Here is a 25,238-nt window from a genome sequence, read left to right on the forward strand (position 1 = left end):
ACCAGACGATGAGACCACAAGGACGTCCGCCCCGTGGTTCTGGTGTATCGGGAGATCGCAGCAAGATGAATCTTGATGGACGCGTGTGCCAGACCAGCTTTGGCCAGCGTCAGCAGGTACGGCAGTACTTGGGGGGCCGTAATCCGTAGAGGGTTAATCTTCTGTGCGTGGCACCAGACAGAGAACCTCTTCCATTTGTGTCCGTAGCATTTAAGAGTCGAGGACGCCCTGGCCTTTGCAAGAACCTCTCTGCAATCGGCCGGTATGTCGTATCCTCCAAACTCTAGCGCTGCAGGAGCCAGGCCTGCAAGTTCAGCGACTTCGGGTCGTGGTGGAGGATGGCGCCTCCTTCCCTGGAGAGTAGATCCGCGTCTGCCGGCAGCTTGATCGGCGGGGACGCTGACAAGTCCAGAAGGTCCGGGAACCATATCTGCCTCGGCCACGCAGGTGCGACGAGGATCATCCTGCACCGTGACCTCTTGAGCTGGTTGACGAGCCGGATTAGCAGAGGCAAGGGAGGGAACGCGTAGAGGAACAGGCCCTCCCAGGGGAACGAGAAAGCATCGCCCATGCTCCTCGTCTGGGGAAACCTGCTGGCGAACCTCCGGCACTTGGTGTTCGTCGCCGTCGCGAACAGGTCGATCTGGGGTGTGCCCCACCGTCGGAAGAGGCGATCCACCAGATCCTGCCGTAGTTCCCACTCGTGGCACGAGCGCAGCTCCCTGCTGAGTGAGTCGGCGATGGTGTTTTTTATCCCTGCCAGATGAAACGGCACCAGAAAAATCCCTTGGGCAACGGCCCAATGCCACAGGTCCTGCGCCTCCTTGGACAGCGCTGGGGACCTGGTTCCGCCCTGTTTCCTGATGTAAAACATGGTGGTGGTGTTGTCGGTGAAGATCCTCACCACCTTGCCCTTGAGGGACGGAAGGAAGGACCTGAGGGCCCAAAACACTGCACGGAGCTCCAGGACGTTGATATGCAGGGACTTCTCCGTCGGGAGCCAGAGTCCCCTTGCGTGCAGATTTTCGGTGTGCGCTCCCCACCCTTCCAGGGAGGCATCCGTGGTCACGGTCTCCTGGTGGGCTGGGGTCTGGAAGTCCATGCCCGCCGTCAAATGCGCGCGGGTGCCCCACCACCGTATCGCTCGTCGGAAACTCTCGTCGAGCTTGATCCTTTCCTCGAAGCTGCCCGTCGTCTGGATCCAGCGCGCATCCAGGAATTCTTGCAACGGGCGCATCCGGAGCCTGCACATGGGAATGAGGTAGATGCAGGAAGAAGACATCCCGAGGAGGGACTTGATGGACCTCACTTTGGCCGCGTCGGCCACCAACATCCGTTGCACCTTGCCCAAGATGGTCCTGGTCCTCTCCTCCGACGGGGAGGCCAGAAGGGACACTGTGTCGAGCCTGGCTCCCAGAAACAGTGCGACTTGTGCGGGCACCAGGTGGGATTTGGCGTAGTTCACGGAGAATCCCAGGTCCGAGAGGAGTTGGACGGTCCTTGCCGTGTGGACCACGGCGAGCTCCCTCGTCTTGGCGCGGATGAGCCAGTCGTCCAGGTAGGGGTAGACGTGAATCCCCTCGCGGCGCAGCTGCGCCGCCACCGGTGCGAGGCACTTGGTGAATACCCTGGGTGCCGACCGTAGTCCGAAGGGAAGGGCTTTGAACTGGTAATGACGCCCTTGGACCACGAATCTGAGGAATTTGCGGTGCCCCTTTAGGATGGGAATGTGGAAGTAGGCATCCTCCAAATCCAACGACGATAGGAAGTCTCCTTCCTCCAGCTGACCCAGGACGTGCTGGAGGGTGACCATCCGGAACTTCTGCGCCTTGATGAACTTGTTCAGACGTCGCAGGTCCAGGATGGGGCGCCATCCTCCCGTCTTCTTCTTCACGAGGAAGTATCTCGAGTAGACTCCGGAGCCCCGAAGCCTCTTTGGGACGAGTTCGATGGCGCCCTTTCTGAGCATCGCCTTTACCTCCAGGAGAAGTTGAGGGACGTGAAGTTCTTTCCTGGCCACGGGGGGGACGCGCGGGCACCTTCTTTGAAACTCGAGTGCGTGGCCCCGGGCCAGGGCGTCCAGCACCCAACGGTCGGTGGAGATGGACTCCCACACGCTGACGAAGCCCGCCAGCCGGCCTCCCACCGGGGTGCTTCGGTGGGGGCCCGACCCCACGGCCGGTTCAATCCTGCTTGGGCGCGGCCTTGCCGCCTTGACCTCCTTGGCGACGACGGCAGGGTCCGCTAGACTTGCCTCGTCCTCTGTAGGCCTCTTGCGACGACGAGCGGGCCGCTTGACGGTAGGAAGCGAAACCGCCGCCGGAACCTTTGGAGGCGCCCTTGCCTCCGCCGCTCCGAAAGGGCGTCCGTCGTTGCAGGACTCCAAGGGCCCGGGCCGTCTCAGTATCTGCCTTGATGGCCTGAAGGGAATCGTCCACTGTCTTCCCAAACAGGTTGTTCCCGTCGAAGGGCATGTCCAGGACTCTGGTCTGGACGTCCTGCCGGAAATCCGTAGCTTTGAGCCATCCACGACGTCGAAGGCAAACGCCGTTGCCCAGCTGGCGGAACCCGGTGTCGGCGATGTCCGTCGCCACGGTGATGGCGTGGTCCGAGGCCACCTCACCTTCCTGCAGGATCTCAAGGGCCTCCGCCCTCTTGTCGTCCGGCAGAAAATCCAGCAGGGGAGCTATCTTGTACCAGAGCTCCCTGTCATAGCGGGCCACGATAGCCAAGGCGTTGGCCGCTTTAATCGTCGTCGCTGCCGACGAGATGACTCTACGTCCCATAGCATCCAATTTCTTTCCCTCGCCGTCCGGCGGGGAAGTCGATGTGGAGGCCGCACCCCCCCCCCGCTTTCTTCCTGGCTGCCGCGGAGAGGACGGAGTCCGGGGTAGGCTGCGCCCGGAGGCACAGGGGGGCCGTGTCCGGGACCCGGTACTTTTTCTCGTACCGGTCTCTTCTAGCTGGCGTCGGTGAAGGGTTCTTGAGGAGGGAAAGGCCCTCATCCCAAATGTCGTCCAACAGAGGCACTGAGAGGACCGTCTTCCTCTTGGCCTCGCGCCGCTGATAAAGGAAGCCTTCCTTTTTCTTCTCCTCAGGGCAGAGTTGGAAAAGCTCGGAAGCCCTGGAGATCATGGAGTGGAAAGATCCGATCTCGTCGGGCGGAGAAGCCCTGGTGGGAGGCGACGACGGAAAATCCTCGTCGTATGCCTCGTCGTCCGTACCCGTCGCTGCCGTGTCAGTCCCCGTATCATCCCCTCGGGTGGACGGGGAGGAGGGCTGGAAGGGGCGCGACGGTTGAAAAGGAGGTGGTGGATGGATCCTTCTTTTCTTGGTAGGGGGAACACCAGAAGGTCCCGGTTCTGGATCCCCCGACGGGAGAGGTTCCTCCGTCGGTAACGGTAGCCTCGTCCTTATCTCGGAGCATAAGGACTGTATGGCCAACAAAATGGCCGCCGAGTTGTCTTGCGGCGCTGGCAGAGGGGAATCCGACGGGCGAGCAGGGGCCCCGTCGGTATCCTCGACGATGTCGTCGTCGTCACCTGCGTCGGGGTCCATTCCGACGGGCTGGCCTTCTTCCACGCCTAGGCCGTGGCTTAAGACCTCGATCAGCTCCTCTTCTGAGGTTGAGGCCGAATCTCCGACGACGCCCTGCCCCCCCTTCTTCTTCCCCACGGAGGGTTTCACGGGGGTCCTATCGATGGGCACAAAGGAAGACTCCCTCCGAGGAGGCAGGGAGATTCTGGGCCCTGAGGTCGCCACCACTGGTGCAGCCACCACAGGCTGAGCCAGGGCCGCCGCGACCGTTTCGATAGAGGGCTTGGTCGGATGGATCAAGGCCTTCACCACCTTAGGTGCGCTCACCGCCTTATCCTTGAGGGAGGGGGCACTGCCACGCTCCTCCTCTGCCTTAGAGCTCGACCGGGGCCTCTCCAGGAGCTTCGCCGGGTGCTCGGCCTTCCTCTTACCCGACCCAGAGCGTTGGCTCGTGGTTGATGGTGCCGGGGAGGGTGCGCCCTGCCTGGCGCCCGTAGAGCCCGACCGTTCGGCGCTCCCGGTGCCAGCGGACTCGCGGTGCTTGGCCTTATGTTGGGCCCCCGTCGCCGGGGCGCCCTCAAAGGTCTTAGAAGACCGCTCGGATTTCTTCTTCTTCTCGCCAGACGGGCTCTTACCCTCCAGCCAGTTGGCGAGACGTTGATGGTGGTCCTTCATGGTCCGTTCCGACATGTTGCCGCAAAACGCACAGTCCTTGTCCACGTGCGTCTTGTCCTCATGAAGGCAGTAAAGGCAGAAAGAGTGTTCGTCCTCCTTGAAGACGTTCTGCAGCTGGCATCCAGGGCAGACCCTGAACAGCTTTCCGGGCGTCGAGCTTCCCTTCTCCTGGGCCATCTCCGAGACCGGGCCTGAGAAGCTTCTGGAGTCCTCCGAAGTGTAGCTCGACGAAATCTTCACCCTTGAGGGGCACAGATGAATCCGACACGGGTCCCCGTTGATCGGATGTAGGATCGGTGGAGCTTGAGGCTCTTTGACCGAAAGAATCGAAGTTTTTTTGTGAAAAAAAGCGCGAAAAAAAGCACTAACGCTCGAGAGCAATAGCACGAGGATCCCAACACATGAACGTGCGGTAAAAATCTGAAGATGGCTGCCAGAGGCGGTGCTTAGGTAGAGGGCAGTCATTGGCTGTGGTCAGTATGACGCAGAGACCAGTGATTGGTTATTACTACGAAAGACAGATCAGAAACGAAACTGATACTGGTTTTTTCTTTACCGAGGATTCCCAGCCTGACGACGGGGAATATTCGTGAGCATGTGAATCCATGCCAGACCCCATGCTGGAGAAAAGAACCATCTAAATCCTCCTCAGGAGACCGTCATAAGTCTACCTTGAGTCGAGAGGCCTCGGCCAGCAAGTCGGCCCCGAAAGCGGCGGGAACACCTCAAGGCCCTGCGCCACTTGCTTTGTCGACGGCCCGCTCGTCGACGCCTGCGTCATCAGCTGCTCCTCCCACGGCTCAGACTGCGGCTGTAGGAAACATATCGTCGTCGACGGTGGTTCCGTCTATGGGATGGCAATCAGAGGTTTTCGACCCCGTTCCGCCTGAGGCCCTGCTGCAACCAGAGGCGGCTTTTTCCATCTCGTCGGCTGACGAGGAACGTGGCCCGGTCGCGCACCCAACCGATCTGGGGTTGCAACCAACCAGTGCGGTGACGCTCTTGAGTGGGGGTACCATCCCTATGACCTCGTCATTACTGAACCCCCAGGCAGTTCTGTCCTTGGAGGTGCTAAATACGCTACAGAAGCTGTTAGAGCGTTTGGACACACGCATACCTCAGCCCAGTGCCCCGTCACTGCTACAGTCTACCCCACTCGTCGACGAGCCGGGCCAGGCTCCTCGCTCGACGACCAGGATTACTGCCGCTTCCCAAGGTGCGGAAGATCGCCCTCACCCACAAGAAGAGGGAGAACTACCAGACTCTGATTCAGACCGCGAAGGGTCGGGTTCAGACATCTCACCATCCCCCTCAAGGGACCCAACATGGGACTCTGAAGCGTAAATGGAAGCTCCGAGAAGTCTGGCGCAGCCATCACCACCTGACGACGTGGGGGCGTTCCATGACATGATGAGTAAGGTGTGCGCGGAGTTTGGCCTAGTCCCTGAAGAAGAGAAAAGGGATCGTTTTCTTTTTGATCATATGGGCAATCCCTATTTTAGACCATGTCTGGCAAGAGGGCCTGAAGACCATGCGTCATCCTTTCTCGGAACCAGCAGTAAAAGGTCGTTTGGAGAAGGAATTCAAGGCTCCGGAATCAAGTGCTTGACGTCTCAACCTTCGCCGGAATCAGTGGTATCTACGGCGGCGGCTAGAAAGGCCAGGTCTCAACATAAATGCACGACCCCGCCGGGCAACGAAGCCAGGAGGCAAGCCGCTTTTGGCAAGAAGGTGCTGTCGGACGGCGCGACTACAGTTAAAGCAGCCAACTCCTTGGCGATTATGTCTAGGTATGACAGGGAAATGTGGCACCGGCTGGCTCCTATCTTGGAACATTTGCCTGAAGAACATAGAAAGTCTGGCATGTTGCTAGTACGGGAAGGAGAAGAGGCCTCCAACCATGCTATAAACATTGCTGTCGACCTAGCCGAGTCCGGATTTAAGCAAATTAATAATGGCTAGTACTACGAAGACAAGCCTGGCTCAAGTGCACTACGTTCAGACCGGAGGTGCTATATAAAGTCTTGGATATGGCGTGTGAAGGGGAACAACTGTTCGGTGAAAAAGTTGATGAGGCCTTGAAGGGCATGAAAGAGGATACTGACACGGCGCGGTCACTCGGAGCCCTCCAGAGTGGTAGGAATTTTCGTTCCTTTCGTCCTTTCAGAGCGGCTTCTGGTAACTCCCGATTTGGGTCATTTAGAGACAGAGGTTTCAACAGACCCTCCTACTCGTCCCAAGGCTACAGACGTGCGGCCCAGTCTTCTCGTAGAGGCAGAGATTACCAAACCTCCAGACGGCGGAGTGCCTACCCTTCGTCGATGAAAGAAACAAGCCAAGAACCAACAATGACATGTTTTAGGACGTCCTGGGGAGCCGAGTGTCTCGTCACGTCGACGAGTGGGAGCGCATAACAGACCAATGGGTTTTGGACACGATTCATCTGGGCCACTCTACAGTTCAAGGACAAGCCACCACACATTCCACCGGTGTTCTCGGCTCAGCCCCACCTTCAAATACTACTGCAGGAGGTGGCGCTTATGCTGCAGAAAGGGGCTATAGAAATGGTCCCGGTGGCAGAAAAAGGCCAGGGGGTGTACTCCCGTTACTTTGTCGTCAAGAAACCAAATGGAAAATGGCGTCCCATTCTGGATCTACGAGCACTCAACAAACTGCTCAAGAATTTAAAATTCAAAATGCTTACGCTTCATGAGGTGATCTGATCGATACAACCCGGAGATTATTTGTCGTCGCTAGACCTTCAGGACGCATACTTCCATATCCCGATGCGTCGACGACACAAAATATTTCTGCGGTTCGTCGTCGGACGAACCCACTATCAGTTCAAGGTCCTCCCGTTCGAACTAAAATCGCCCCCCAGGAAGTTCACCAAATGTCTGGCTCCAATAGCAGCCTGGTTAAGAAAGGAAGGTCACCATGTGTACCCTTCTTTGGACGACTGGCTAGTGAGGGGATTGTCTCCGGAAAGGGCACAAGAAAGCCTAGATGCCACCAGGTCCCGCCTACAACGTTTGGTCTTCGCAGTGAACTTCGACAAGTCCTCATTAAAGCCATCAAGGACCTTGGTCTTTATGGGGGCAGAGTTCCACACACAGTCGGGGCTGGCGAGGCCATCCCTCGAAAGGATTCACAAACTGCAACTAAAGGCATCGGAATGGAAGGTCGACACCAGAGTGTCAGTGCGAAGGTACATGTCCCTGCTGGGGACCATGTCGTCCTGCATACCCTTGATCGACAATTGTCGCCTCTTCACGAGGCCTCTTCAGGAATTCTTGGCGGATCGATGGGCACAGAGTCAAGGGCGCTGGTCGGACAAGTTGACCATCAACGGCCAGCTTGTGCAGGCTCTTCAATGGTGGAGAATTTCCATACATCTGACGAAGGGATTGCCCCTGCTGGAACCTGCGTTCCAGAGGACAGTGGTGACGGATGCTTCTCTAACTGGGTGGGGAGCTCATCTGGGGTCCCTACAGGTTCAGGGTCGTTGGTCATCGGAAGAATCCGCCCTTCACATCAATCTGCTAGAGTTGAGGTCGGTGCGTTGGGCCCTGAAATCCTTTCTACCACAGATAAAGGGCTCAGTGGTGAGAATCATGACAGACAACACGACAACAATGTTTTATCTACGAAAGCAGGGAGGAACTCGCTCCAGGATCCTGTCGACGGAAGCCCAGGAGATCTGGCATTGGGCCCTCCAACACGACATACATCTGTTGGCGTTCCACTTACCAGGAGTAAAAAATGTGCAAGCAGACCCTCTCAGCAGGGAGATAAATCGTCTACACAAATGGGAACTGAACGACCAACAACTGCACCGTGTCTTCGTGAAATGGGGTCAGCCGGCCCTCGATCTCTTTGCGACGAGAGACAACAAGAAATGCTCACAATACGCGAGCAGGTGGCCACAACAAGACTCGCTAGGGGACGCGTTCTCCTTCCCGTGGACGGGCAAGTTTCTGTATGCCTTCCCCCCCCATTTCCTCTCATCCGTCGGACTCTACAATGGATCCAAAGATATCCATGTCGGGTGATCCTGGTGGCCCCGTATTGGGCCAGACAAGTGTGGTTGTCCAATCTACTTCACCTTTCAGCGGCAGAACCAATGAGGCTCCAGAAGATCCCCAACCTTCTGTCTCAGGAGAAAGGGGTCGTTTGGCATCACAACCCGGACAGCCTCAGTCTGAAGGCCTGGCTCCTGATTTCTCCCTGTTTGGCGCGTTAGCGATTCCAGCAGATTGTTGTCGTCGCATTTTGCAAGCTGCAAGGGCACCTTCCACAAACGCTTCATATTCATACAAATGGAAAAGGTTCTGCATATGGTGCGCAGGTCAACCAGGTTTGGTCCCGCTGACAATCACACCGGAACAGCTCCTACCATACTTGTTGCTCCTGGCTAAAAACGGTTCGTCTGTTTCATCCATAAAGGTGCATCTGGCTGCCATCTCGAGATTTACTCGGAAGAGACATTCAACTCCATTGTTCAGTGACCGCGTAGTTAAAAACTTCCTTAAAGGGTTGTTTCGAACCTTTCCTCCCACGAAGAAGTTTCCTCTGATCTGGAGTCTAAACCTGGTTCTGGCAGCCCTGATGAAACCCCCTTTTGAACCAATGTCGAATGTCGTCGACATCATTAACATTTTTGTCTTGGAAATTGGCTTTCCTGGTGGCCATTACTTCAGCTCGACGTCTGTCAGAAATACAAGCTTTAGTATTCAACCCTCCGTATTTGAGGTTTTCAGTAATAAAGTTGTGCTGGCCACTAACCCGGATTTCATACCTAAAGTGCCTTCCATGTTCCATAAACACGCTTCTATAGTGTTGCCTACATTTTTTCCAACACCGTCTTCGGTGGCGCAGAAGACTCTCCATACATTGGACGTGAAAAGAGCTTTATCTCCATTGCACTCAAAGCTTCAGAGACACGAGACAACTTTTCGTAGTTTATGGTCCTGCGGCTAAGGGTAAGGCGATCTCCAAACAAGGACTATCCAGATCGGTGTCTTCGGCCATTTCTTATTGTCATTCCAAGGCCGGAAAACCGCTAGAAAAGCATCCAAGGGCCCATTCGACGAGATCTACATCGTCGTCTACGGCGTTGTGGTCCGGAATTCCGCTGGGGGATATCTGCCAGGCGGCTTCCTGGTCGGTACCACACACGTTTACCCGGCCTTACTGTCTCGCACAGCAACATGCTGAAGATACACAGATGGGGCGTGCAGTACTACGTCACCTGTTCCAATAAGGTAAGCCCCAAGTGGGGGTTACACCCTTCGGCAACTATGCTTTAAAGAGTCGTGTCTTTCACTGTTAACATACTATAATGTAATGTGTTGCCATGGTAAATATGCATTGTGATTATTGGGATGTTGGTTTGCATACACGCCTCCAATGTTGGGGGATACTGCTATACAATCTATTCTAAGCATGTGAATCCATGAAAGATCCAATGCTGGAGAAGGGAATAGTTTCTTACCTGTAACTCCATTTCTCCAGCATCGGTATCTTTCATGGATTCACATGCGCCCGCCTGCCTCCCCTGAGCATGCAAATCAGAGATCCCCCCCATACTACTTTGGGGGCCGAAATCCGAGGGAGCCGCGGGGGCGGGGCTATATATACCTCTACGTCCTAGTGGCACCGGCGTGTGCGGCCCAAAACGACATAGATAGGACACAAAAGTGTCCGAATTTTTCCTATGGAAAATGTCTATATAACTTACTGAGGATTCCCAGCCTGACGACGGGGAATATTCTAAGCATGTGAATCCATGAAAGATACCAATGCTGGAGAAATGGAGTTACAGGTAAGAAACTATTCCCTTAATTTTTCTACCTGAAACCTTGAGTCAGTGTTTGCTTGAGTCACAGTAATTGTGGTCCCTTTGTGTATTCTCTACTACTGCTCATATACTCTTAAAATAAGCCTGGCTGCTCTGCTACTGCGACCACTATAACTCAGTAGTACAGGGTTTTACCAAAAGGTAAAAACCTTGTATTACCACCTGTGGTCTTAATCGTGTGTAGTGGTCCCTAAGGGCACTGCACAGGATTCTGCCTAACACCGGGTAAGTTCTGCCCCTCTGTTCCCCTCGCCGCTCACAGGACTTGTTGCTGTGGCTCCTCGCGACCCGGCAAACTGCTTTGTTTAGTCCGCCTTCACTCATGCCACTTCCAGTTGGAGCTCCTCTTACTCATGAGTAAGTCTGGTGCAAGCTAGCCACCGGAGACTACCTCGAGGCCCTCGGGTGCACGCCAGCCACCTGAGACAGCCTCATGCACACAATCGGCTGTGCAACCTCGACAGAGCAGGTCACAAGGGTAGAAGCTTTCCTCCTGCATGCTTCCTGCTGCACTTTAGATTTCTGGGGACACAGACCTTCTTTGGAACAGGCAGCTGATATCTTCCAAGCAACGGTCCCTGCATCTTCTCTCTCCTCCAGCTTCTGCCTGAACTGCCAGTACGAGTCCTGCTGTTTTTGACTTCCTGTACTCCTCACCAACAACGCCAACTCTATGGCCTGCACCTTAGGTGGCCTTTAAAACCTCTCTGTCGCACTCAGGTGTGGGTCCATCCTCATTAATGAATGGATCACTCCAGCAACATTGTACCTCTTCAGCCCTCTTCTTCATCCCAGTAGGGAATGATGGGACTTGAAGTCCCTAATGGAAAAACTAGGTTCTTATTTCTGTTTTTTTACAATATGTCATTAGAAGAGTTGGGCTTTGGGGAAAGTTGAACAAGGGGGTTTCCCATTCTTCCTGACCTGCTTCCTCCCCCCTCATGTGCTCCTCCTGCAGAACATCACCCCAAGGGTCGGGATCAGGAAGCATCTGCCTTTCCCTAGCCACATTAGCAGGGTCCCAAGCCAAGTTTGCTGGGGGACTCATTGATGATTCATCACACAGCCCACGGCCCAACAAGGGTGCCCCTCCCAGAAATGGGACCATGGCCCAGCCTACCATACAGATGGCAGGGAATTCGGAGTCTAACCACCCTGTCTCAAGCAGGATCTGTCCCACGAGACACTTAAAATGCAGTCAAAACTCTTCAACTTAAGCTCACTAATGCCACACGTATTTTGACTTTTTCTGTTCAATTTTCAGACAGTCAAGTCATACCCTTGAGGAAGCTACATGAAGTAGTTAAACGCGTGCTGAAATCATTTTTGATTCCATAGAACCCAGGGACGAATCTGCATGCCCATCGCACACATGCCATGCATGCACAGAGAATCCAGAACTGTACAAGCATGTCCATCCTGGATATGGGCCGCAGGCACAAAGAATCCAGAACCGTACAAGCATGTCCATCCTAGATATGGCCTGAAGGCACAAAGAATCCAGAACCAGACCAGCCTATCCCTCCCACACATACCATGCAAGAACAGAGAATCCAGAACCGTACAACCCTGCCCATCATACGTATGCCATGCAGGTATAGAGAATCCAGAACCGTACTAGCCTATCCCTCCCACACAACATTCAGGTAAACAGAACCCAGACCCGTACAAGCATACCCATCCTAGATATGCCAGGCAAGAATAGAGAATCCAGAACCGTACAAGCCTATCTGTCCCAAACATGCCATGCAAGTTCAGAGAATCCAGGGCCCTACCAGCCTAACACCCCCCCCCCCCTCCGAATCCCGGGCCCAATGACCATATCCTCTCCCTTCGCCCCACCAAGACATGCACGTGCAGAGAATCCAGGGCCCAACCAGCCTACACCCCTCCCCCCTCCGCCATTCCATGGATGTACAGAGAATCCAGGGCCCAACCAGCCTATCCCCATGAAACATGCATTGGATGTACAGAGAATCCAGGGAAAACCCGCCTATCCCAGACATGCGATGCAGGTACAGAGAATCGAGGGGACAACAAGCCAATCCCCACCAGACATGCCATGCAAGTACATCCAGGGCCCAGCCAGCCTACACCCACCCCCTCCTACATAACATGGAGGTACATAGAAGAATCCAAGGCCAACAAGCCTACAACCGAACCCCCCAAAAGACATGCCTTGGAGGTACAGAGAATCCAGAGCCAAACAAGCCAAGCCCAGACATGCCATGGAGGTGCAGAGAATCCTGAGCACAACAAGCCTATCCCAGGCATGCCATGGAGGTTCAGAGTATCCAGGGCCCAATCAGCCTACACCCCCCACCCCCCGCCATTCCATACATGTACAGAGAATCCAGGGCCCAACCAGCCTATCTCCATGAGACCTGCATTGGATGTACAGAGAATCCAGGGACAATCCGCCTATCCCAGACATGCCATGCAGGTACAGAGAATAGAGGGCCCAACAAGCCAATCCCCGCCAGACATGCCATGAAAGTACATCCAGGGCCCAGCCAGCCTATCCCACCCCCCTCAGACAGGCCATGCACGTACAGAGAATCCAGAGCCCACCCGGCCTACATCCACCCCCTCCGACATACCATGGAGGTACAGAGAAGAATCCAAGGCCCAACAAGCCTACAACCCCCACCCCACAAAAGACATGCCTTGGGAGGTACAGAAAAGCCAGAGCCAAACAAACGAATCCCAGACATGGCATGGAGGTGCAGAGAATCCTGAGCACAAGCCTATCCCAGGCATGCCATGGGGGTGCAGAGAATCCAGGGCCCAACCAGCCTACACCCCCCCCCCCTTGGCATTCCATGGAGGTACAGAGAATCCAGGACACAAAAAGCCTATCCTAGGCATGCCATGCAGGTACAGAGAATCCAAGGCCCAACCAGCCCACGCCCCCCCCCTCCAACCGCCGACATTCCGATGCAGTACAGAAAATCTAGGGCCACACAAGCCTATCCCAGACGGTACAGAAAATCCAAGGTCCAACAAGCCTACACCCCCCCCTCACACCCACCCCCGACATACTATGGAGGTACACAGAATCCAAGGCCCAACAAGCCCGTCTCCCTCAGACATGTGATGGAGGTAGAGAGAATCCAGGGTCCAACCAGTCTAGCCCCGCCCCCCCTCCCCCGACATTCCATGGAGGTACAGAGAATCCAGGGCCCAACGAGCCTACACATCCTCGCCCCCCACATCCCATGGAGGTACAGAGAATCCAGGGCCCAACACGCCTGCCCCGCTCAGACATGTCATGCAGGTATAGAACCCTACCAGTCTACCCCTCCCAGACATGCAGGTGCTGAGAGCCCAGGGACAAAGCACCCCGTCCTTTCGAGGAATGTCACAGAACAAACACAGGCCCCGAGGGATGAGTTACACAACAGACACAGGGCCCAAGTGATGTGGCCCACCCTGGAATGCCCTGCACGCACCCTGCATATAACTCAGTGCTATATGGGTGCAGCGCTCGGTTACTTCCGAGCTAAAGTCACACTTAACAAATCGCATGCACTCGCAGTTACAGAACAGATATAGCGCCCTGAAAACATCAGCCGATTGCATGGGCGCGCTACATGAAACTTGAACAGATGAATACAGCTACGCATACAGTAGGATAACTCAGACCTCAACCTGCCAGGATCGGTGGCAGGCTCATTGGAATGCAGATGCCGGTCATCTCATGCCAAGCCAGGGTCTGCTCCAGGCACGAGCTAGAGTGATGCCGTCAATCGATAGCGCAATCAGCCAGTCCCCCCCCCCCTTGCAGGCAACCCTGGGCCAAGCATCCCAGCATCCATCCATCCAGGGATGGGCCAGGGGTCCGCGACTCGCAGGGAATGGAGACAGGCAGTGGCAGCACAGCCACCCCGCCCTGCACCCCGGCCCCCGGGGCCTGCGCTTACCTCTCCCTAGGCGCCACCGTAACCGAGGAGCCTGTGCGATGCTGTCAGCCCCTTCGTCCTCCTCCTCAGCTCCTGCAGCATTGGCAGGAGAGCAGACGTCAGAGAGCTGCGTCACAGCCCGTGCGTCCTCCATGGCACTCCACCCCCATCTGGCGGGCTCCAGGCGAGACGGTGCCTGGCCTGGTGCCAGGTAGGGCTCAGCAAGCGAACCTTACAGGCTCTGGGGGGTGCAGGGAGGAGGGGCACTGGCGCGGGTGGACCAAGCAGGGCTAAGGCATGAAGCATCCCTGGATGGACCAGTTCTGTCACTGATGGGAAACGGAGAGATGCCTTGGCTGCTGCATATAGGGAGCAAGTAGGGGGGGGGGGCGCGCAGGGCGGGCAATCCACTCCTGGCCGTCTCCCCTCCTTTCCCCTGTTCTAGACAAGTCCTCCTATGAAAGTCTCTCAAAGCAGGTGCTCCCCCTTCTCATCCAGATCCATCAAGGACCACATCACACCCTTGCTCCTGCCTTGGACGATTTCTGCAATCACTCCTTGGTCACTGGAACTTTCCCCTCCCCCTTAAGCACTCCCTTGTGCGCCCCCATTCGAAAGAAGCCCTCGGCCGATCCTTCCTCTCCCACTAAATATAGCCCGATCTCCATCACTCCTTTCCTGGGCAAACTCTCAGAAAAGATGGCCATCTCGCAGCTTAATCTACATGCTGAATCTGTTGGTTGCCTCCATGACGACCAGTCCGGCTTCAGAGCTGCCAGAAGCACGGAAACTGCTTGTCTTAACACCCGTGAAGCCTTGCTCTCCAATCGCCCTTCTGTCCTCATTCTCCTCGATCTATCCTATGCTTTTGACACAGTGAACCATACCATCCGGCTCAATCACCTCCACAACAACCTTGGTATTGCTGATCAGGCCCTGGCCTGATGGACCTCCTTTCTCACCGACCAACCCTCTCAGATCCAGCTGGGGTCTTTCCCCTTCTATCTCTCTCTCTCTACTTGTGGTGTTCCCCAGGCATATAACCTCTCTCCCTGTCTCTTCAACCGCTACCTACCTGGCACCTCTTGTCCACAGCAACACTACATTCTGCTCCAATGTTCAATGTTATGCGGATGACACTCCGCTCTCTTTCAGGCTCCCCTCAGCCACCTCTACTTCTGCTCTCATACCAGAGTGTCTGGCTGCAATTCAGGAATGGCAAAGCATAAAATAAGCAGTGTCGCATGTCGCATAGCAATTTGCTATGCAATTCCGTAGGTTTGCTAATTAAATTGACATTTGTGTAGCAGAGCTAGCTATTTAAATTATCCTGTACAATGAAAGGACAGCTCGGCCTGCATCCCTCTTGCCCGCAAGGCTTTCCTCCACCCTTTGGTCTCTGTTCACTGCAAGTTCAAAGGGGCTATCATAGAGAGCGCAGCCGTAACCATCCACTCCACTTAAAAACGTTCCAAAGGCCTGCGTGGGAGTGTTAGGCAAGAAAGTTATTTCTTTTTCAAATAATTACAAACCAGAAGCAAACTGGATGTATTAAGCAAACTATATCCAGTTTCCAAAGACCAGTATGTATTTACCGTTTATTTTTTTTAAAGGCTGTTCTGCAATTCCATTCCTAAAAATTAAGATGATACAACATTCTTAATTATAGTATTGCTAAAGTAAAACAGGGCATTGCCTCCAGATGGGGCTCCAAATGCTAATAGAAATAAACATCGCTTTCATGGGTGTGCAGGGCTGGGAATGCTTTGATTGAGCCTACACGACTCGGGCTCGAGTCCTTTAGTGACCCTGCCCTCCCCCAAGTGGTATTGGACGCTCTATTGAAAACAGTGGATATCAATGACAAGCAAGGGCCATCTTGTCCACCTGAAGTTGATATTTACCCTGCCTGCCACAACACCATACTATGTATTTAGTCTCCATAACTTTCCTTTAAGATTGTGAACTTTTCATTCATTAAACTTATGAACTTCTCCTTACACAGCAGAAAATGATGGGGAAACCATACAGTATATGGGACACTGCTCTGTGCAACACCGGCTGCACCCAGTTGCACAGAGCCTTAAATTGAAAACGGTTTTCAAAGCCTTTTTATCATATCTATTTATTTGTGCCCATTCACGTTACCTGTACATTTTACAGACACTCATCTCACTAATCTCTTACGTCAGCGGTACAACAAAATGCTGTATTTTTTATGTCTTACTCATTTTTATGTCTTGGGAAGAATTAACTTCTAGTGACATTAAAAATATCAGTGCAAAACTGTTTGCTAATCAATAACATTGAAAACTAAATTATGCCTTCAATGGTGTGCAGCCAATTATCTATGCCTTAATGCCAGTAAGACTGAGATGCTCCCCATTGGGAAACCCACTACCTCCTTTCCCCTCTCTCTGGCTGCCCACACTGAGCCCTCTTCCTGCTCCTTCCTGTGAGGCTAAGAACCTTGGTGTCCTCTTCGATGCCACCCTCTCCTTCTCTCCTCACATCTCTGACGTCTCTAAGAAGTCAAACCATCAGCTGCACTTCCTCGGAGTTCTTCTGCCTTTTCTCACTTGCCCCCAGAAGCTCACTGTATCCAGAGCCCTGGTCCTCTTTAGGCTTGACTATTGCAACATCCTTTTTCTAAATCTTCCTGCCTCTACGCTTCGACCTTTACAATTTATCTAGAACAGGACTGTGAGACTTGTCCTTGGCCTCAAGCCCAGGGATCATACCTCTCTAGCTCTGAAATCTCTTCACTGGCTGCCTGTGGCTGCCAGGATCAAGTTGAAGACCCTCTGCATAATCCACAAAGCTTCCTTCCTGGGACCGCTCTACCTCCAAATTTCTCTTCCAAAACATCTTCCTTCTCGAGCTCTCCGCTCATTCACCTCCAACTCTCTGAGGGTCAGACGCTTAGAGTTGGGGGCAGATCTGTCTGCTCGGCTGGGGCCTCCCTCTGGAACAGCCTCCCTGCCTCTCTCAAACTTAAGCAGAACCACCTCCAGTTCCGGAAGCAACTCAAGACCTTCCTTTTCGCTTCCACTTTCCCCTCTTCCTCTCCCCTGCTGATGCACCAGATGATCCACGCACTGGTCCCTGGTCACCCTCTGTACTTGGGCTCAGGCTCCTGCGTTTCTAGTTGCCCTTGCACCACCTCCGGGCTCCCCAGCACTTAAGAGGCTGTGCATCTGCAACCGTACAGTCCCTTTTCTCTGCACTTCTGAGCCACCCGCTGGCTGCACTTGTGAGTTAGCTGCACTCCCCCCCCCCTTCACCGCCCCCCTGGCACTTCTCCCCTTCCCTTTTCCCGGCTTGCGCGATCTGAATGACACAAGGCCTAGTAAGATCGTTATTTTGTCCTCCCTTTGTTTTACCCCCCCCCCCCTTGTCTTGTCACGCCTAGAAACACTTGTATACAGACGCGTTATAAATGCCACATTATATATCATGGCCCTGGGCCAGTCCGTGCATGATGGGAACAGCAGAGATGCCTTGGCTGCTGCAGGCAGGTACATGTAGGGAGCTAGTGGGGTGAGGTGGGAGGGGGTTCATGGTCGGGTCAGCAGAGATGCCTTGGATGCTTGAAGGCAGGTGCATGTAGGGAGCAAGTAGGGTGTGGGGTCCATGGCTGGGCCAGTCAGTGCATGATGGTAACAGTGGAAATGCCTTGGATGCTGCTGGCAGGTGCATGCAGGAAGCAGGTTGGGGTCCATGGCTGGGCGAGTCAGTGCAGGATGGGAACAGCAGAGATGCCTGGATGCTGCAGGCAGGTGCACAATGGCAACACGGTTGTGGGGGATTCTTTAGCTGGGCCAGTCAAAGCAGGATGGAAAAGAGGGAGGAAGGATACATCATTGGATAATCCAAGTAGTTGCAAGATGCCAAAAGATGGAAAGGTCTTCAATAATCTATCCAAGACAGGCCATAATGAGAAGACAGCTTGTGATGTGAACAGTAGGAGCGCAATGCCTTTCAAAAGCACAGTGCGGGAAGGGCGGTGCATATATATATATATATATATATATATATAAATAAATAATGGGACTGGATAAGGTGGTGCATCACAGAATTCTCCAGCCAGGGGATAAATGGTTTAGAACAGTGAATTTAGAGCAGGTACACAACACAATTGGTTATCAGGCTTTACCAACCCCTGAAAATCTGGGCCGTTTCTCATCGGACCTGCTCACCTTCAGAGCCGCCATGAGCAGGACAAAAGGCAGAGGATTAAACCAGCACCGTAGAAACGCATTTCCTTTGTTACCAGCAGCAACAATTACTGTGAAAATAGAGCGAGGAAGCCCACAGGAGGATAGAGGCCAGTATGCAGGGGAGGCCATCTTGCGTCAGAGTATCTTGGAGAGGTGGAGCCAACCAAGGCAGCCGACCACAGCTCTCCCGGAAGCAGAGTAACCCCATCAGAGATGTTGGTGGGTTAGAGAGGTGGACAAACCGTTGTGTGAGCGAACGAGCCAGCAGCGTCCGAAGTGGTGGCGGGACCACAGACATCCAATGGTGGGCTGGGTGCCCGTACGACAACGCCGGGACCAGTAGGGCTGAGATCGGCATCAGCTCTCAGCGACTACCGTACCGTCAAGGCAGCAGCCAAGAAGCACGCCACACCAGGGGCGAGCGAGAAAGCAAAGTAAAAGGATGGTCGAGAGAGCCAACCAAGGAACCCAAGCGAGTGCCGAGCCACGCAAGCATAATCCAGAGGAAAACAGGTATTCCGGAGTGGCAAGAGGACACCAGGAAGACTCGTACTACCGAACTGGAATAATAAAAGTCATAAGGGTGATAAAGAAAGATATCCAAGTGATTGAGACATCAGAGGAAATATTCAAGAATAATGAGGAATGTGAATTATTAACTCAAGAGACAGACATTTGGGGTTAGAAGCAACCCAGAGAAAACTCAAGGAAAGTTACTTTAAAACAAGTGGGTAAGCCACGTAATAAAGATTGATAAGGCACAGTGTGTGATAAATGAGTCTAATAAGAGGATTCAGAATTGTGAGGCGGACACATTTTAGAGGGTTTTTCAAACAAGGCCATTTTATTAAACCAAAATCAAACCCCTATATTGCCCTACTTCAACGGGTTTCCCTGCCTAAAGCAACTAAGGAAAAACACTAACAAAATATCTGGTGCTCACACTTATAACAAACAAGTATATAGCAATCTGTATGTAAAACACTTATATGTGTAACACCTTGGAATGTAATGTTCATAACTCGGGTGAATTCCCCTTCCCCAGGTTGTAAGTCAGGTTCAACACAAAGCAATAAGGAAATCCATGGTTGAAACTGAGTTCCAACACAGTTCCTGGCAAAGTCTATTTGGATTGAATGAAATGTCCAACACTTCACAATACAACCCAGAGAACATCCTTCTCCTCTAGGAGATAAAGCCCATCAAGTTCTTTAAAAAAAATAATGTACTGCTGCTCTTGCAATGCTATGCAACTAATCGATTCAGAAAGTATCACATCGCTTCCTCCTTCCTCCTTGGCAACATGAAACACAAGATTCGCTTCACAGCACCTTCCTCTTTGCACCACGAAGCATGAGGCTTTTCTCCTGGCACCATGAAATAAAAAACAGCTTTAACTTTCACTGGGGTGATCCACTCACAGTCTTCTACCTCTGCTTCTGGCTGGTCAACGCTAATTGCAAGACCCATCAACTTAAAGTGTACACCACACACTCTTCAGCGTTTACATTCAACAACTTCTTCCACTTTTTCTTTACAACGCTATAATGAAGAAAATAATTTCACCAATGCTCTTTCAGCTCTGCTAGGCAAGCAATGTCTTTGCCTCCTTTTAAACACCACCTTCCTTCTAGGGCTACTTTTAAACAGTATTGTCTTTTGTTCGGCCACCAACCAAGTATCTTCCAATTCAACCTCTATTAATTTAAGTTCTTGACCAATAGCTCGGTCGCCCACACCATAGTCATTCATGTACAAGCCTTACCTTTAAAGATGTGGTGATAGCCCCCTTTGGTAGTAATGTTATTCTCAAAATAAGTCATTTCAGTTTCTTTTGGCTGAAGGCAATTCTTGTTCACCCCTTAGCTTAAAGGTAATGCTTTCTTTTTTATTTATTTTTGTGTTTCAGTCAAGGTAAGTATAACAAATTTGACTTTTCACAAAATTACGATGATAGAAAAAGTTAAAACAAACAGATATCAATTCATAAGATGTACACTTAATCCTACAGGTTCTATAAAATCATACAGAAGGAATAAAAGAAAAAAAAAATTAGACGAAATAGGTGGACAATAAGCAAGGAAAGATCAATTGCCAAGATTCAGCCCTTCGTACATAGTCTCAATTTAAGCGGCTGAGTTTACGTAGAAGAATGATCACTGCCCAAAAGGCTTAGATGTCCAGAGCATAGCCGGTCCCAAAAAGATTGGGTCTCCAGCCACCATACTTTATCAACAAATCTGGATAGCTTTTTGATCCTTTGAAAGAGTACCATGGCATTCAATCAGGACATGTCTTCGCTATCGCACCGACGGCATATGTTATCGCTATACAGGTCCTTCTGCCTTGACAATAGAATTTCCCAAATTGATAAGATGTTAAGACGGAATCTCAGGAAACCATTCCAATCGCTTGCATTTGGAAACCACCTTAGATAATTTGGCAGAAAGCCCTGGGGTTTATCATGAATTGAGTGAGAAAGTGACCATTGTATTGATCTAATTTCTGGGATTGTTGCTATCCAATCCTTTAGTTGTTTTTTCACATGCACAGAGTTGTCACAAAGGTCACTCACTTCACAATCGCTGTAACACAAAATGGCCTGCACATAGATAGTTAGGCCTGTCAGGAACGGATTACCCTCTTCATCCATTCCATGTTAAGGTCTTCATACAAGGGGTTTACTTGAGGACAGATAATCTATACGTTGACACTATTCTCCACTCTATGTGATAACGAAGAGAATGACGACACAATTCATATCTCAGTGAAGCTATCGGGAGAGACTGAGGGATGGGGAGAACATTTTTCCATAGAAGGCCTTCTAGCTTTTCCCAATTTAATGTTGTGATTCCCGGAGTAAGTGTATGCCGCAATTCAAGGTTGGAATAACTTTACTGACATAACATTTTAACAAACAGTGTTATTGAGAACTTGAAGTAATTTGCGCTCATTTTCTTCATCTGGCTCCCCAGATTAATCAGCTTCTTTACCAGAAAGCCCTCCATGTAGCCCTTAGATGGAAATGAACAGATATTAAACTCTAAATATAGAACCTCCTTACCTTTAGAAACGACTTGACCTGCCATTTCCCATATGAAGGAGGGTTCCCTAGTTAGCGGGCGTTTGAATGCTATTTTGGATTTGGCCTTGTTTATTTGGTTTGTCCATAGGTTATTTACTGGTGCAAATTCTCCCAAAGCATCAATTAGTCTCTGTAGTCTGTATGGAGATATAGTTTAATAACACAATATCATCTGCATACGCTACCCAGTTCAACCTCTCTTTACCAACCATCGCCCACCCCTCAAATACTAATGGGCAAATCTGCTAGATCTAAATTAAATAAGCACGGGGCCACCATGCACCCCTGACCCACCCCCTCATGAGTCTGTATTCTAGTTAACAGATTTCCTTTGGCGTCCAGCCTTATCGTAAAAAAAAGAGGTAATGCTTGTTTGTTCTTTATTGTTCACTTTATAGCGGTTTACTAATTGGGTAACAAGATACAATGTTGTCGGGTCTTTACCGAAGCTTGGTATGCGTTTTAAAGACACTTCTAACTGCACGTGACCACTCATTGTTAAAGCGGTTTGAAAAACGTATTCTGTTTAAACCTTCTTCTACAGCGTATTCAGTCATACGTGAGTGGTACATTTATTGCACTCTACTGTCGGACACGCTCCGGTCAGATTTATTCAGGCTTGAGAATGCATGACAACATTCACTGGCTCCTCCTCCTCCGTCACAGGCTGCAGGGCATCTACCACAGTTGTTTTCTCAACCGGTTACACCTCACAGGCACAGAGTTCAACTCACCACGACCCCCTGGAGGACGCCAGGCACGATCTGCTGCACGCTTCTCGCTACGAAAACTCTACAATCAGGTTCACCTGTACGAAAGCTTTCAGGCATCAAGATTCCAGCTGTGCAACCTCTGGAATCCTGACTTTAGGGGGGGGTGGAGGACCAACTCAGGATTGGAAACTGGAAAAAGTGGATGGTAAATCCCTGCATCCTTTCTGTAAGGAAGGCATGGAATCAATAGTAAGACTGACACAAGTGACCACAGTTCAAGGGGCTTTATTGAACTTTAACAAGGGTGTGATAAACGCCCATCTAATCCTAAATCTACAGATGGGAGCAAGCTACGACCATCAAAAAATACTAAAAAAGAAACTACTGCCAATCCTTGCCCGCTAAATACAAACAGGGTAGGGTAGTGTTAAGTGTTCACACAATGATACGCCAGGATGTCCAGGCCATTGGCCTACCTTCCCCATGTTTTGAGCATGGGACAAGGCGGTTCACTCGAGCATAGCACACTCTCAGGCTGCTTCAGCACGAGGACAGAGGTCCATTACCAGAATCAGGGTTTTCTGTGCCAAAGTCTGTTATCAAAGTCTCTCGATGCAGGGGGCCTGATGTACCAAAACAAAAAAAATTCCTTTCCTCTTATGAGCACTATAGTTAGGTGATTCACTGTTCACCCTGGATCCCCCTAGGCCAGGCTAAGAACCCTTTTATACCACAATCGTTACTTTGGATGCCCCTCTTCCAGGCTTAGATCCCCTTCTCCAATGTTCAGAGAACATCCTTTCTTGGGTGACTCACAGTTCACCCAGGATCCCCCTCAGCCGGGCTTAGATCCTTCCTCTTCCATCCGCTTGCAACCTTGCTTCTACCACAGACCGATCTGCTATCAGTCTCTCCGACTCACCGGCTGTGCTGACTTTACTGGCGCTGTTTTGTTGTAAGAGCCAAGGACAGTACCACAGTGGCAATCGCTCCTCCACGCGTTGTCCATCGACGCGGGAGAGCCCCGGGTACCTTAGACGCACAATGCACCTTTCATCAGCTTTAATTCCGGGTCCAAGGTTTCTTATACTTGACGTCTTGTGAAAGTAGCGGTTTTCCTCAGACAAGGTCAAGGGCACTTCCCTCCTTGCAGCCCTCTCTGGTTTTGCCATCCTTCTCCTCGTATTAAACTGCCATCTCGGAACTGCTGTTTCCTTGTGTGTTTTGCCTTGCTCAGATTGTGCTTTTGTGCTCCGCCTTTTATTTGCGTGGGGAAGTGGGATGGAAGTCAGGTGTGTGTGTAATCATCAATAATTACCAGACTCCCTCTGACCCTTGTGTTGGGACATGTCAGGTATACGGCTCGGGTGTTAGCCCGTTTTCTCTCACAGTGAGATGTCCGTGAGGAAAGGTTTGTGTCGGAAAAGGGGGTGCTGAGTTGGTGAAAAGGCGTTACCAGGAAGGGGATACCGCGTCTCACCATCCGGTGTCCCACTCCCCGAAGACCGCCCTCCCCCATCCAGGTGATCCTCCCACACTGATCCACACCCAGGAAATGTATCCAAAAGTGATGGCCATGTCCTGGCCACCTGGATGACAGATGCCCAGGGACTAGCGGGTGAGACGCATTCTGGTTTCTCACACTTCTTTCCTCCCACTTCTGTGGATTTCGCCAGCAACATGTTTTCTTCTGCCACCTCCTTCTGCCCCAGCAAGTACTTGCTGCTACACCTGCTACTACTTCTTCCATCACAATCACTTATCCTGGCCTGCACCCGAAGGAGCTTTTTAAGCCTCCCTCAAGTGTGGACTGCTAAGCCTAATTGCCTAACCTTCAGGCCTGTACTCCTCTTCAGCCCACTTCTCCGTCCCACTACTCCTGGGATTATGAGACTTGGAATCCCAAGCAACAAAAATTTGAATTCTGTACTTTTTTTGTTTGGCAATATGCCATTGATAAAGTGGGATTACGGGTAAATTATACAAGGGACTATCTCAGTCTTCCTGACCTGCCACCCACCCCCATGTGATCCTCCAGCAGAAAACCACCCCCATGGTCAGGATCAGGAAGCGTCTGCCTTTCCCTGGCTACATGGGCAGGGTCCCAGGTCAGGTTTGTGGGGCGGACCATAGTTGGTTTGTCGCACTATTGAAATAAAACAAGACAGACAGGATATATTAAAGAGTTCCTAAGAGTGGAGAAACCTCAAAGTGTATTAAAAGCGCAAACCATCTCATATTATATATAACAAAAAAAAGAGAAAATGTGTGTGTGTGTGTCTGTTCGAAATGTTCAGCATACTTCCCAACATGCTACATACCTGAAATTTGGCATGTGGGTAGGTTCCATGGTGTAAACAATGTAAAAAGTATCACATATACATTTTTCTATTGTTTTTCTTAGCGGTCTGCAACGCTTACCCCTGCAATATGGCTCTCGGCACCGTAGTTCTACATAAACTTCAAGTGTTCACTGTTCCTAAACTTTCCACACCATCAGCATTCTAGCAGACATTAGCAGCACTCACTCCTTAAGTAAAGCAGGTGACACAAAGCGGTGCCTTTGTAGTCATGCGGGTGAGAGGAAACGGTGCATGTCTCTTCAATAGTGTCCTCAATTACTTTGTCCATCATATCATGGCAGATCTCTCATGATAATTACAGGAACTTAATTTCCCACTGGAGGTGATGGATATATGCCATCTCAACAGTACAAAGCTTACATGCTTCAGCCATACACATATGGGTACAGGCACTTCAAGCTTACACGCTTTAGGCCTACACATGCAGCACTTATGTTGAGGCCGCTGCTGCCTCGGCTGTAGATCAGGACACCAATAATGTTGCTGCGCAATCTCAACGCTCTGAGGGATTAATGTGCGAAGCACGGGTGTAACTGCTAGTAAACAATAAGAGCAAGAAGGTGGAGCACATATGTGGAAAACAAAGGACAAGAGACATGTGAATTGGAGGCTAAGATACATTAACTGTTGGAAAGAGTTACAGGAAATCATATATCAGACCCACCAGTCATATTTCAAGAGATCACCCTAAAGAGACCCATTGAGGAATTTGTATTTACAAGAACATTGTTAAAGAAGAAACCCTGAGAATAAGCCACAAGACAAAAAAGCAAAGGGGAGGCCACATAAAGAGAGACATTCGTTTGGCCCAGTTTAGTTATCGGTTATTAGTGGTAGAGTTTCGACAGAGGACATTTATTATAGACTTCCTGACGACAGACGA

The 25,238-nt window shown here is 51.4% G+C and overlaps 1 protein-coding gene across 2 annotated transcripts in view; it reads right to left on the reverse strand.

Annotated features, from left to right (window-relative positions):
• GRINA (glutamate ionotropic receptor NMDA type subunit associated protein 1) overlaps positions 1-25,238 on the reverse strand; it is a 431,157-nt gene that overhangs the window by 367,186 nt on the left and 38,733 nt on the right. The window contains exon 1 of one of the 2 annotated variants that reach the window (XM_069621967.1): positions 13,996-14,189. The exons of the other annotated variant lie outside the window; for it this stretch is intronic. The gene's annotated coding sequence lies outside the window, so the exon portion shown is untranslated. Of the gene's footprint in view, positions 1-13,995; positions 14,190-25,238 lie in introns of those variants that run through there. 2 annotated transcript variants of the gene reach the window in all.

Source organism: Ambystoma mexicanum, chromosome 5q, assembly GCF_040938575.1.
Source record: "Ambystoma mexicanum isolate Mex_15411 chromosome 5q, UKY_AmexF1_1, whole genome shotgun sequence".
Taxonomy (NCBI): domain Eukaryota; kingdom Metazoa; phylum Chordata; class Amphibia; order Caudata; family Ambystomatidae; genus Ambystoma; species Ambystoma mexicanum.